Genomic DNA, 14,364 nt, shown 5'->3' on the forward strand with positions numbered 1-14,364 from the left:
AATGGGGGCGCAGACTTGATGAACCAAATGGCCTAATTCTGCTCTTAAAATCATATGGTCTTATGGGCTGAGTTCTCTGCTTGGGGTGGATGGGGTGGGGGCAGCAGTGGGGGTGGTCCTGAGACTCCACATTGATACTTGTATGTTTGTGCACCTTCAAAGGAGAGTTGATAAAGTAGCCCATCAAAGACTTCCAACATCAAAACTATTAGATGTAAGAGGTGGGGCTTTATGGGTAGGAAATTGTCTATGGTTGGTAAAACAGGATTGTAGTGAATGGGTGTTTTTCTATCAGGTGGGCCAATGGGCTGAGGAGTGGCAGATGGAGTTTAATTTGGATAAATGTGAAGTGCTGTATTTTGGAAAGGCAAATCAGCGCAGGACTTGTACACTTAAGGTAAGGTCCTTGGGAGTGTGGCTGAACAAAGAGACTTTGGAGTGCAGGTTCATAGTTCCTTGAGAATGGAGTCATAGGTAAACAGGATAGTGAAGGCAGCATTTGGTACACTTGCCTTTACTGGTCAGAGCATTGAGTACAGGAGTTGGGAGGTCCAGCTCTGCAGGACATTGGTTAGACCACTTTTAGAATACTGTGTTCAATTCTGGTCAGCCTTCCAAAGGAACAATGTTGTGAGACTTGAGAGGGTTGAGAAAAGATTTACAAGGATGTTGCCAGGGTTGGAGGATTTGAGCTGAAGGGAGAGGCTGAATAGGCTGGGGCTGTTTTCCCTGGAGCATCGGAAGCTGAGGGGTGACCTTATAGAGGTTTATAAAATCCTGACAAGTTAGACCAAAGGGTCTGTATGACTCAATTCCCAAATGTATGAAGGGAGTAATATTGATATGTCTGCTCCATTGTGGTGCCCTGACTGTTTAATCCTGTTCACCTTAATTCTATTTGTTTTCAAGCAAATTAAATTTGATTTGGGTGAGAGATAGAGTGTGTGGGCAGCACTGCTGCCTCTAGGCTACAAGTTAACTATATATTGAAATTAAACTAAGTCAGCTGGAACAATGTTTTCCTTCGCTCAGTGAGTGGGGAGCCTAGTGGGTGGAACATGGATCGAATGCTGTTTGAGTACATCTTCTGGGCTTCCAGTGAAGTCTCATCTCTCAACATTAACTCTCCCCACAGCCATTTGACAAAAGAGAAGAAGAATTAATCTTTGCTTGGTTTTAGATGCTCTCACAGACCTGTAGTTTTAACTATTCCACTGACATTGCCACTATCTCCCCTCAGTGTCTATATATTCTTTTGTAAGATAGGTGCCCACGCACCTGTTCCTTTTTGGGAATTGTGGGAGGTTTTGTAATGATTCCCATATTGGTTACCAGCTCTTTGAGCTCGTTCCGTGGCCAACACATCCTGAAGTGCGGTTTTAAACTGGCACCTCTGATCCAGAGGTGGTGACACTACCCATTGAACCACAAGACATTCACCTTTACTGTTTGCAGAATTAGTGAAGTTATTCAACAACATTAATGAGCGACAGCCATTTTAAGGGACTCTAAATCTTCAATGGAGATGCACAAAAAGTAAATTATAAATTGATTTTGCTGGGAGATGATGCACTCCAGCCCCTGTGGTGCCCACTGGTCATGGACTACTTAATATGTACCAGGGGACACCAAGTGCTCCCTCTCCAGGGATACCTGCCACAGCACAGAGAGGGGCAGGCACTTTGGTCAATTGGCATAAGCTTTTCACTGTCCTACAATCAATCCTTCATGGCTTTGCTACCTGGGCCAGTTAAAGGCAAACTATGTGTGGATGAACTCCCCAACCCTGCGTACACGTGACCTTGATTCACACAGTTAGCATGTATCTGGGAGAGATGGGCACAGTGCAGGTGCAGTATGAGTTCAGGGAATACAATCCTCGAGAGCAGTCTCCCTGCATAAAAGTATTCTGTCCGGAGTTCGGGCAGTTGCTGAATAATGAGCTATATCTGTGCCGCCCTATTGCAGAGTGCCAGCAAAAAGGAGCAGTGAGCAGATTCGAAATTCTACCCCCTCCCAGGGTATTGCCTGGAGAACCATGGGGACAGTCTCTACCTCACTCACCTGGCCCCTCACCCAGCTTCAGCCCAGATAGCGGGGGCCTGCAGCATGTTCCAACGTGACAGTCTTCTAGCATCGCTATCCTCTCTCCCTCTCTCTCTCTCTCTCTCTCTCTCTCTCGCATTTTCTCCATCAGTCCCGCATTTTCTCCATCAGTCCCACATTCTCTCTCTCTCTCTCCCTTGTTCTCTTTCTCACATTCTGACTCTCTCTGTTTATTATGCTCTTTCTCTGAGTCTCTGTTCGCCTGTTTCTCTGTGTGTCTCTCTCTCTCGTACATCCACCTCTGTACGTGGTCTCTGGCAGGGGTAATGAAGTAGTATTTAGAAGCTGAAATTTAGCTGTTATCACCGGTCCCTCCATTCTAGCTGAGGAACCTGAGATCAGGTATTATTTATCTAGCTGTGCCCTGCATGTGATTCATTATCTGTGCAGACAGGGATCCATTCCATCTGTCGATTAGAAAGTGAGAAGTACCAGAACACCTCATGAGAACATGTCCCAGTCAGGACGGCTCTGTCCGCTGCTGTGGGGTAGGGCTGCTAACAGTGAGTCAACTCCTCCTTTATCTGCACTCATCATCTGCAGAGAGACTGAGCTGCAAGCACTTGGATGGTGTTCAAAGCCTGGGTTGTTTCACTGCTTCCGTATTTCTGTACTCTTGTGTCAAGCAGTAACTTGTTTATAACAGAGGCTTGCTTTATTTTATCCGTTTGCTGAGCTTAGTGGGTAGTGAGTGAGACAAGCCCCACATTCTGCACGCTCTACTCCTTGTGTGTGGCTGACTCTATGGTTAGATTCCAGAGTCCCGCACTCTGTGTACAACCCATATGCTATCTGTCACAGTTTGTCACCAATGCACTGCCCTCTCAGGGCATTGGTGAAGGGAAGAGACTCAGCCAGCACACTGAGTGGGAGGGCTGGACAGATCACTGTCCATAATGTGATCAGGAAAGAACAAGGAGCTGGGGGTCATTTCCAAAGCAGAAATAGTTAAAGGAACACAATCCAGAATCCCTTTATAACAAGGTTATGGGGGGGGGGTGGAATATTTGGCAAAGGAGCATTTTACAAGGGATGAGAGAACAGAGATGTGGGGTTAGCTGGAGAACTCTCTTAGGGAGCTGGTGGTGTTTGTTCTGTAAGGTTCTGGAACTGGAGAAAGGTGTACTGTTAATGAACCTGATGAAGACCAGAATCAAATGCAATTATAGCACAGAGGGAGGCCATTCCGCCTATAGGCCTGAACATTTCTGCCCTTCAGATGCAAATCCAATTCGCTGTTGAAGTCCTTCAACCCTTTACAGATTAAAAATCTGTCTTATCTCTTCCTCAAATTTATTCAGTGTCCCTGCATCCACCGCACTCTGGGGGAGTGAGTACCACAGGCTCATTTGAGGGAAGTAATTGTCTCTCATCTTTTGTTTAAAATCTGCCAGCCCTGAACCTAAACTAGTGATCTGGGTTGTCCCACAGCGGAAACTGTTTTATGTCTACTTTACCAATCCCCTTTAGCATCTTACACAGGCAGACCCTGGGTTGTGATTGAGTCCGTACAAAGTCGATTTGTATCCAGGTGGGAACACAGTGCAAGACAATATGGAATAGTTGGAGAGGTTTTCACTGAGTCGAAGTGTGACTGGTTGGGAACACAGTTACTCAGGCAAATAGGATGGTCCTGAGCATTAAAATAAAGTCATGATTTGGCAATGCCGGTGTTGGACTGGGGTGTACAAAGTTAAAAATCACACAACACCAGGGTATATTCCAACAGGTTTAATTGGAAGCACACTAGCTTTCGGAGCACCGCTCCTTGTGGACACAATCACCTGGTGAAGGGGCAGCACTCCGAAAGCTAGTGCTTCCAATTAAACCTGTTGGACTATACCCTGGTGTCGTGGGATTTTTAACATTAAAATAAAGAAAGTAGAGTTCAAAAACGAACAATTTCTGGTGATCTTCATTAAAAACCTGACTTGACTTGAACAAGAGAATTGCTCCCAAACCAGGCGTCATGCTCGAGGAGAGAAGTGAGAGTCAGAGTGAGGGTGTGGGCAAGATTGGTGAGCATTGTCCTCGGGATGGAACAGTGTCCTTTTGCGATGGAGGGAAGCAATGACCTCGTGGTATTGTCACTGGACTGTTAACCCAGATCATGTTCTGGGGACCCAGGTTCAAACTCTGCCATGGCAGATGGTGGAATTTGAATTCAATAAATATCTGGAATTAAGGATCTAACGATGACCATAAATCCATTGTTGTTTGTCGGGGGAAGACCCACCTGGTTCATTAATGTCCTTTAGGGAAGGAAACTGCCATCCTCACCTGGTGTGGCCTACACGTGACTCCACACCCACAGCAATGTGGTTGACTCTGAACTGCCCTCTGGGCAATTAGGGATGAGCAATAAATGCTGTCAAGTCAGTGATGCCCTGATCTTATGAATAAGTAAAAAAACTAGCTCTTTAAAATTACACCCCTGTATGGAATCACATTCATTAAATAGCAGTGTTCATTATTGGGATGTTTGTAAATTGGGAACCCCCTATGTACCTCAGTTACATTACCTATCATCCTTTTAAACTCTTGAGTATGAAGGCCCAAACTGCTCAATCTCTCTTCATTAGATAAGCCTTTTATCTCAGGAATTAATCGAGTGAGCTTTCTGTGAACTGCCTCCAATGCAGTTACATTCTTTCTCAAGTCAGAGCTGTAAAAAATGTATGCAGTGTTCGGGATGTGGTCTGACCAGTATCGTGTACAATGACACCCTGGTCACTCGCTGTGTGAAATGCTTTTCTCACCCTGACTTTTGGTCCTTTTGCTAATTCTGTGACCTGTGGTTCTCAGCCCTTATTCCAGTGTCTCCCTGTCTACTCTGTCTGGACCTCCAGCTGATTGTGGAAACCAGGAATACGTTTCCTCACAGCCTTACCTCCTGGAGCGAGGACGGTCCCAGTTTTTCCACTCTGTCCTCAGACTCAAATTCCCTCATCCCTGGAACGATGCTCACCAGTCTCACCATGGCCCTCACATCTCTCCTCGAGCATGATGCCCTCATGTGGAAAAACTCTCTTCAAGTCAAGCCAGGATTTTATGAAGTTCACCAGAAATTGTTCGCTTTTGAATGCTAAACCAGCAGGTCTGGCAGCACCTGTGGAGAGAGATCAGAGTTAACCTTTCCGATCGAGTGACCCTTCCTCAGAGCCCTAGACCCGAAACTTTAACTCTGATTTCTCTCCACAGATGCTACCTGACCTGAGCTTTTCCAACAATTTCTGTTTTTGTCTCTACACCTTCACTAACTAGTAGTCGCATTCCAAATCAGTCCTACACCTTCACTAACTAGTAACCGCATTCCAAATCAGTCCTACACCTTTACTAACTAGTATCCGCATTCCAAATCAGTCCTACACCTTCACTAACTAGTAACCGCATTCCAAATCAGTCCTACACCTTTACTAACTAGTATCCGCATTCCAAATCAGCCCTACACCTTCACTAACTAGTAACCGCATTCCAAATCAGTCCTACATCTTCACTAACTAGTAACCACATTCCAAATCAGTCCTACACCTTTACTAACTAGTAACCGCATTCCAAATCAGTCCTACACCTTTACTAACTAGTATCCGCATTCCAAATCAGCCCTACACCTTCACTAACTAGTAACCGCATTCCAAATCAGTCCTACATCTTCACTAACTAGTAACCACATTCCAAATCAGTCCTACACCTTTACTAACTAGTAACCGCATTCCAAATCAGTCCTACACCTTTACTAACTAGTATCCGCATTCCAAATCAGTCCTACACCTTCACTAACTAGTAACCACATTCCAAATCAGTCCTACATCTTCACTAACTAGTAACCACATTCCAAATCAGTCCTACACCTTTACTAACTAGTAACCGCATTCCAAATCAGTCCTACACCTTTACTAACTAGTATCCGCATTCCAAATCAGTCCTACACCTTCACTAACTAGTAACCACATTCCAAATCAGTCCTACATCTTCACTAACTAGTAACCACATTCCAAATCAGTCCTACACCTTTACTAACTAGTAACCGCATTCCAAATGAGTCCTACACCTTCACTAACTAGTAACCGCATTCCAAATCAGTCCTACACCTTTACTAACTAGTAATCGCATTCCAAATCAGTCCTACACCTTCACTAACTAGTAACCGCATTCCAAATCAGTCCTACATCTTCACTAACTAGTAACCACATTCCAAATCAGTCCTACACCTTTACTAACTAGTAACCGCATTCCAAATCAGTCCTACACCTTCACTAACTAGTAACCACATTCCAAATCAGTCCTACACCTTTACTAACTAGTAACCGCATTCCAAATCAGTCCTACACCTTTACTAACTAGTATCCGCATTCCAAATGAGTCCTACACCTTCACTAACTAGTAACCGCATTCCAAATCAGTCCTACACCTTTACTAACTAGTAATCGCATTCCAAATCAGTCCTACACCTTCACTAACTAGTAACCACATTCCAAATCAGTCCTACATCTTCACTAACTAGTAACCACATTCTCAAACAGACTTTCACCTTCACTGAAGGGGGTGGTGTTGGCAAATTAAAGACTAAAAGCTGCTGGAGCAGTTCACTTGCTCTCATTCACTCTCGCTTGGTCCGAGGTCAGACCTGCCTTTTAAACAGTTCCTTTGGCGGAGAGTGTAAAATTGCTGGTCAGTCCTTCTTTCATGAAGCTCAAACTCTTCAGTGTCCCTCAGTCTTTCTGAGAGTAAACAATACTCTCAAATGTTTTAATGTTTTGGGAATTTCAGAGATAATGGGAATTCTCTCTCTCTCTCCAACATTTCCAGAGGTTAAATGGAAATTTTTGGGTGACTGTCTGTGTGGAGTTTGCACATTCTCCCCGTGTCTGCGTGGGTTTCCTCTGGGTGCTCCAGTTTCCATCCCATAGTCCAAAGATGTGTAGGCAGGGTGAATTGGCCATGGGAAATTGCCTATCATGTTAGGTGCATTGGTAAGGGTAACATAAGGTAGGGGAATGGGTCTGGGTGGGTTACTCTTCAGAGGGTTGGTTTGGACTTGTGGGGCTGAAGGGTCTGTTTCCATACTGAAGGGAATCTAGTCCACTTCCCACCCCACCCCGACCCCCATTTTCTGGCGATTGACAGGAGGCAGTGGTCAGTCAGCGATGTCCCCTCTGAGATCAGGTTAGTGGAGCAGAGAGTTCACTGTTTAATGTCTCTCTGCACTTGGTTCCTGAAGGACCCTGTGACAGGAAGCTAAATGTTGACCCTTTGCCAGAGCCATGACTTTGGGGGATAGTGACAGTAATCCCCTTCCCTGACCCCCACCAACCATCTTGTGCATTGAATTCATGGCTCTGGGATCTGTCCTTGCGTTTGGCACCGGTGTCCATTCTCGCCCAGTGGACAGGGAGCATCAGCAGGCTGCTCGACCACATGAAGCAACATAGATCCTGCCTCTGTCTCATACACAGAAGCATATTCCGTCAACAGGGAGGAGAGGGGCTTCGCAGGAGGACAAACCAAACTGAGTGTCCTTTTATTCACTCATGGGACATGGGCATTACTGGCTTGGCTAGTGTCTATTGCCCACCCCAAGCTGTCCCTTGAGAAGGTGGTGGTGGTGAGCTGCTTTCTTGTACCATTTGGTCTAGGTAGACCCACAGTATTGTTAGGGAGGGAATTCCAGGATTTTGATTCAGGACACTGAGGGAACGGTGATATATTTCAGAATGGTGAGTACTTTGGAGGGGAAAACTTGCAGGGCACGGTATTCCCATGTATCTGTATCAAGATGTAAGTGGTCATGAATTTGGAGGGTGCTAGATCACAGCTGGTGCTGTTCACTCTCTCTGGCTGGGTGCCATACCTCTGGCCACTTGGATGTCAAGAGCTGGTTTAGGCAAAGGTGAGAGCAGGCAACAGGCCAGGGCTCATAGGGTCAAAGAGAAACAGACTCCTCAGTGCAAACCCCTCCATGCTGTACGTCTCTGTGACTCGTGACGAGCCGGGAGAATCTACAGTTTGGGATTCGGGCTGGCTCTGAGTGAGCTGGACAGCAGCATTCCAAACGGAAACAACAATCTCCTTTAAAACCATCAGCTTCCTGCTCTGCTCCACACCCATCCCCTGTTTATAATAACCAAGTCCTGCTTCGAATGGAGAATGAGTTCATGTCGAAAACTGTCTGGTGATGATGGCTGAAGAGCGAGAAATCTGGAGAAAGGCCTCATCGTTTCTTACATTAATGTGAGGTAAAGCCCCCCCTTTGTGAAAGAGGCAATATCCAATACATCTCTCACTTCAGGCCACCCGATCTCTACCCCCACAAGGAGGACACAGATCAGTGAGAAGGTGTGTGAGAGAGAGAGAGAGGATTTGAAGTGATTGTGTTGAGAGAATTAGTCAGTGCTCCCCCTTGCAGTAGGGTTTCAGAAATCTACAGTCTCAGACAAGGCCCCCATCTCTCCTCTCTGTAGCTGTCTAACACTTGCCAGGCCTTGTCCCCACGTTTACCGCTGCAAGTGGACACAGCTCTATGGGTTGTTCCTAAACCGCACGGACTGCAGTGGCTCCGGGAGGAGGCTCACCAACAGAAGACCACCATACACAGCAGCAGATTCGGGCCATTCAGCCCATCGAGTCTGCTCCACCACTTGACCACGGCTGATACATTTCTCAGCCCCCTTCTCCGTAACCCTTGATCCCCTTACTAATCAACAACCGATCGATCTCTATGAGAACCCATCCATCTCCGCCACCGCTTTCTCAAGGGCAGTTAGGGATGACAATAAATGCTGGCCCTGATGCCGCAAACAAATTTTTAAAAATGAACTCGCCCTGACTGCCATTTGTGGAGTGTGAACTTGGAGGTTGTCTAGGCTATCCCAGTGATGGGGGTGACTTGCTGGGTATAGCCAGGCTCTCTGTGTAGTGAGAGGCTAGATGTGTTCAGTGGCCTCCTGTCATGTGATGTGCAGAGATTGGGTAAGGGTGGAATCAGACTTGCCAGGGAATGAACCCACTCGGTAAACCTCCCGCTCTGTCAAGTGCTCGGCGCTCTATCTCGCTCACTCACTCACTCACTCACACATCATGGTCCTGAAGCATTGACCGTGCCTCATGAACACATTCCCTGTCAGTGGTGGGAGGAAGAAGGCTGACAAAATGATGCTTCCATTCATGCAAGAGCCGCTGGCTAGTTAGGCTCACAGATGAGGAAGGAGGTTAGTAAAGGAAGGATATCATTCAGAGTCCCAGGGAGACAGAGAGAAAAACTTGTTTACCGAAAAGGTGTCACGGTAACTGAACATCCCAGTTTGGCTGTCAGTCAACCAACGTTCCTCCATGTCCTCCCCTCCTCCAGCCTCACCATGAGGAACTAACATCGTGTGCTATCCACCAGCAGGAAAGAGGAACCTTCCAAAAGATGAACTCTCCCTCCTTCCTCTTTTTGACGTTGCCACACTTCCCCTCTAACTTTAAAGAGTTGATTGTGAAATCATTTTTTTTAGAAAAGCCTTCGTGTTAACTCGCCTCTGTCTGAGCTACCTGAAATTCTGCTTGATAAGCCTGACTGAGTAGGCCATGATATCTCCATAGCAACTACAGTCCAGTCCTTCATGGGACCCCAGGCTGTAACCTTCACTTACGCCGTGGTTTAGTGTGTTATAACACCTCGGGAATGTTAAGCAAACGCAGAGCCCATCTGCAGGATGAGGTGAGGGCTGGAGAGAGCAGACCCACGGGAGATGGCTGAGTGATGTCAAGACTGTCATAACCACAGCAGGCCAGAGATGACAAGTATAAGCCGTGGGTCAAAGATGCAAGTCCAAGATATGGAGTGAGGGTGATGTTGGTTGCAGAAACAGAAACGGTTAGCAGAACTCAGCAGGTGCGGCAGCATGACATTTGTAGATGGATTGACTGGGGCAGTGGTACGGGGTGAAGGATTGGCACTAGTACCACCCAATACCCTGGCAAAGATTAAAGGAAATATTGGGGAACAATGGTGTAAAGACCCCAACAGTCAGGAGGGTGTAGCACAAGCAGAGCTGCCTCAGACAGCAGGGTGATCTGGTTAATGTTGGCATCTCAGAGCTGCCCTCAAACTCACCCATCTCAAGTTTTAGGATCTGTCTCTCTGTCTGTGTCTCTTCCGTCTCTCTTCTTTTTCTCTCTTCCTCTCTCCCCGCCTTCCCTCCCTGCCTTCCTTCTCCCTTCATCTCTCACCTCCCTCATCCCATTGCATGCCTCCTGTACCCTGCCCTTCATCGGCCCTACCCTGGAGGACCCCTCCTTGTTAATTTTACTCCTTTGGGAATTAGGGCTTAATGACTCTAAAATGAGACGGTGAGTGCCTCTGGTGGTGTTTGGTCATTGTGAGGGAGCTTTGCTCGGAGCTGAGCTTCATATTGTGAACAGCTCGGTGTCTGTGGCTTTGTCTGACCTTGCTGAGTTTCTGTCAGGAAGCTGTGGCGACACTGAGTGAGAAGGACGCACCCAAACCTTCCGGGTTTTGGATCTCCCTCTGCACTGGGATGTGCTGGGAAACCCACCACCGTGTGTGTGACCAGATCACGTGGACAGCTCTTCACCCACTCTGGCCACGCTGCCCAGCCCCCTCACTCTGTCCAGTGTGCCCACACTGTCTGTTTGAGTCCAGGCACCACCCCCACCACCAAGGAATGGGCCAGAAGATGACCTTGCCTCTGTAACCACATCTCAGCAAGGTGTCCTCTCCCGAGGGAGTGAGGGTGCGTGTGTGAGAGAGTGTGAGTGGAGGTACTTGTCACTCTCTCCATGAGTGATTCTGCCGTGGACCCAGCCATTTCCCAACTCCCCTACCACTGGGCTGTTCACATCAAGGTGGGCCTACATTTATATAGCACCTCCTGCACTCTCAGGTTATCCCAAAGCATTTTGCAGTCAGTGAAGTGCAGTCACTGTTGTGGGAATCGCAGTGACTAACCTGTGCACAGCCAGCGATGAGACCAGCTGGCTTTATGATGCTGATTGTGGGAGAAATGGTGGCCAGGGTAACACCACTGACTTACTTCAAACAGTGCCATGGCTCTGGTACATTGTCCTGAGAGAGCACTGTCCCTCAGCACTGACCCCCCCCACCCCCCCAACAGTGTAACACTCCCTCAGCACTGACCCCCCTCTGATAGCGCGACGCTCCCTCAGCACTGACCCCCCCTCTGACAGCGCGACGCTCCCTCAGCACTGACCCCCCCTCTGACAGCGCGACGCTCCCTCAGCACTGACTCCCCTCTGACAGCGCGACGCTCCCTCAGCACTGACACCCCCCTCTGACAGCGCAGTCCTCCCTCAGCACTGACCCCCCCCTCTGACAGCGCAGTCCTCCCTCAGCACTGACCCCCCTCTGACAGCTTGACACTCCCTCAGCACTGACACCTCCCCCCCCCACCCCTAACAGCTCGACACTCCCTCAGCACTGACCCCCCTCTGACAGTGTGACGCTCCCTCAGCACTGACCCCACCCTCTGACAGCTCGACACTCCCTCAGCACTGACCCCCCCCTCTGACAGCACAGTCCTCCCTCAGTACTGACCCCCCTCTGACAGCGTGACGCTCCCTCAGCACTGACCTCCCCTAACAGCTCGACACTCCCTCAGCACTGACCCCACCCTCTGACAGCACGACGCTCCCTCAGTACTCACTGTGTTGGGTACATGTTTTTCCCGATAATAGGAATAACCAGGCACAGGAACTCAATGATGCCATCTTTAAGTCTCTATTGCAGAGGTGTGGCAGTTACATCGATGGTACAAAGATGTGACCCTCTTCACAGACAGTACAAGGGAGCAGCTCCCTGCCGGATCACAGCTCACATTCTCATACCCTTGTGGTTTTGGGTGTAACTGTGTTTGTTCTGTCTGTAGCAATGTCAGTTTCTACAAAAATGTCCATTTTTACAGCCGTTGTTCTTGCCCTGTAAGTAGCTGCTAAGATCTCAACCCTGATCTAATCAAGTCGGCTCAGTGGTTAGCCCTGCTGCCTCTCAGCACCAGGGACCCGGGTTCAATTCCACCCTCTGGCGACTGTCTGTGTGGAGTTTGCACACTGTCCCTGTGTCTGTGTGAGTTTCCTCCAGGTGCTCTGGTTTCCTCCCACAATCCAAAGATATCCAGGTTAGGTGGATTGGCCAGGTTACATTGCCCATAGTGTCCATGGATGTGTAGATAAGGTGCATTATTCATGGGAAATGTAGAGTAATAGGACAGTGGGTCTGGGTTGGATACTCTTCGGAGGGTCGATGTGGACTGTAGGGATTCTATGATTCTATCATGTCCCATAATGTTTTCCTTGATCTGATTCAGTCTAATTTCTTGTTCTGTGGGTTCCACTGAATCCCACACACCACCTGTCAGTCTGGTGCTCCCTCATCACTGACCCTCTGACAGTGAGGTGCTCCCTCAGCACTGACCCTCTGATTTTTCCGTCTTCCCTCAGCACTGACCCTCTGACAGTGCTGCGCTCCCTGAGCACTGACCCTCTGACAGTGCAGTCTTCCCTCAGCACTAACCCTCTGACAGTGCAGTCTTCCCTCAGCACTGACCCTCTGACGGTGCAGCGCTCCTTCAGCACTGACCCTCTGACGGTGCGGCGCTCCCTCAGCACTGACCCTCTGTCAGTGTGGTGTCTCTCTGGGTGTATGTTCCAATTTGTTTTGGCTCTCTTCCATGGTGGGAGCCTGTTGAGTTGAGAATACTGCACCTTCTCCCTTGCAAGTAGGGTAAGCCTCGGAGGGAGTCATGTCTGATAAGGAATGGATCGGGTTTGGCTGTTTTATTTCCTGTGGGTTGCTGCTATCCCCAGTCTACCCAGCAGCCAGTGTTGTGTGTCTGAGATACCTGCTTTCCCAACTTCTGTATAAGTCTCCCCTGCTATGGCATCACAACATCCAGTGTGCCCTGCCAAAGGGCATCTACCTGTTGTTGAAATATGTATATGTTTACAAATAGACCATCCTCACAGTACAAGTTGAGGCCTCCAGTGTAAGGTAAAACCAGAGCTGAATGGAGTAGGAGAGAAGCTGAGATAAGTTAGAGGGTTCAGTGACTTCACTGTTGGACAGAGCGGTTACGGGAGGCCAGGAAAACGAGCATTGCTGCTGCGTGAGCAATTAACAAATCCCAGGGATCTGCTCAGGCTGGTACAGGGACACAGTCCTTTATCCGAAATCCGAAATGTTTTTCGTGGAGCGTGATTTTGGCGTGTGGCACTCAGGTGTGACATGGCAGCGTGGCCCACCACTGGCAGGTATCAATTGTGTCTCAGCGTTCATACTATTCACACGTGAGTCTGCTGTTAGGTAATTTTTTTTATATCACTGTGAAAATATCATTTATTCCGAATTCCGAAAAACAACTGGCCCCAAGGATTTCGGATAAATGATTGTGTGTGTGTGTGTGTCTGTGTGTGTGTGTGTGTGTGTGTTCAGATTCACCCAGCTAAACATCTTAGACACATGGAGTGATGAGGATGTGAACACTGCAACAGCAGAGTCTTCTCAGACCCTAAAGGCTGGTTGACAAATAAGTACTGTGAGGAACGCCATCGTGACACAGGAGCTGGTCAAGAACTTCAACCTGATCAGACCCCTTCGTAACCCCTTCACCGGGGCAGCACAGTGGTTAGCACTACTGCCTGAAAGCACCAAGGACCCGGGTTCAATTCCCACCTCAGGCAACTGTCTATGTGGAGTTTGCACATTCTCCCCGTGTCTGCGTGGGTTTTCTCTGGGTGCTCCGGTTTCCTCCCACAGTCCAAAGATGTGCAGTTTAGGTGAATTAGCCATGCTAAATTGCCCGTAGTGTTGGTGAAGGGGTAAATGTAGGGGAATGGGTTTGGGTGGGTTACTCTTCAGAGGGTCAGTGTGGACTTGTTGGGCCGAAGGGCCTGTTTTCACACATTAGTAATCTAATCTAATCTAAGATAATTTTAATGTGGAGAAACTGTTTCCACTTTGTGATGGAATCATCAATTTAAGATAATATTAACAATTTCAACAGGAAATGTGGAAGAAACTTCAGGGGAGTGGGGGGGATGTGGAACTGATTACCACAGGGAGTGGTTGAGGTGAATCACACTGATGTACTGAAGAGAAAGAGCAGACCAGTAACTGACAGAGAAAGGGATTTTGGATAATGCTGAGCTGACGAAGGGAGGAAGCTAGTATAGGACATAAGCACCAGTATCCACCAGTGGGGCCGAATGGCCTGTTCCTCTGCTGGGAAATTCTAACTG

The 14,364-nt window shown here is 48.1% G+C and overlaps 1 protein-coding gene across 1 annotated transcript in view; it reads left to right on the plus strand.

Moving 5' to 3' along the window:
- efhd2 (EF-hand domain family, member D2) overlaps nucleotides 1-14,364 on the plus strand; it is a 36,222-nt gene that overhangs the window by 8,711 nt on the left and 13,147 nt on the right. The gene's annotated exons all lie outside the window — the stretch shown is intronic.

Source organism: Hemiscyllium ocellatum, chromosome 37, assembly GCF_020745735.1.
Source record: "Hemiscyllium ocellatum isolate sHemOce1 chromosome 37, sHemOce1.pat.X.cur, whole genome shotgun sequence".
NCBI lineage: Eukaryota > Metazoa > Chordata > Chondrichthyes > Orectolobiformes > Hemiscylliidae > Hemiscyllium > Hemiscyllium ocellatum.